The 487-nt window shown below is 47.6% G+C and overlaps 1 protein-coding gene across 1 annotated transcript in view; it reads right to left on the reverse strand.

Annotated features, from left to right (window-relative positions):
• LOC119593050 (discoidin domain-containing receptor 2-like) overlaps window positions 1-487 on the reverse strand; it is a gene marked incomplete in the record, with an annotated part of 52,427 nt that overhangs the window by 14,799 nt on the left and 37,141 nt on the right.

The following is a 487-nucleotide window of genomic DNA, read 5'->3' on the forward strand; positions in this document are numbered from 1 at the left end:
ACACACACCGACAACATAGATCCCACCAAGCCCTCAATATGCAACAAACTCACCAACGATGAACGCTGATAACTACCAATAATGAAAACCTTTTTGCCCCCCCCCAAAAAAAAAAACAACAACACAACCCCCCCTTGTAAACGCACCCATTGCTCTCCGCAGAAAACGGTATGAAATGAAACCCAACTGCTTTATCAAATTCTCCAGCAAAATTATAGCGGCGAGGCGGCCATACACGAGCTATAAATCGGAGGGCTGCTCGCGGTGTGTGCGGAGACTCATAAATGATAATAACTGCCTTAATAGGAATCCAGAAATGTATGTTACCTTAGGGCGACCGCTTCGGAACACCCCACGGACGCCACTAATTACTTTTCAGATCTAGTGCTAATGCTAAATGGTTGGCGAGGACGGCGCTGTGGGCTGGACGCTGTTTTTTTTCTTTTTTCTTGGTGGGGAAGGTTTATGGGAGAAGGGGGGAGGGGGG

Source organism: Penaeus monodon, chromosome 31 (genome assembly GCF_015228065.2).
Source record: "Penaeus monodon isolate SGIC_2016 chromosome 31, NSTDA_Pmon_1, whole genome shotgun sequence".
In the NCBI taxonomy this organism is placed as follows: domain Eukaryota; kingdom Metazoa; phylum Arthropoda; class Malacostraca; order Decapoda; family Penaeidae; genus Penaeus; species Penaeus monodon.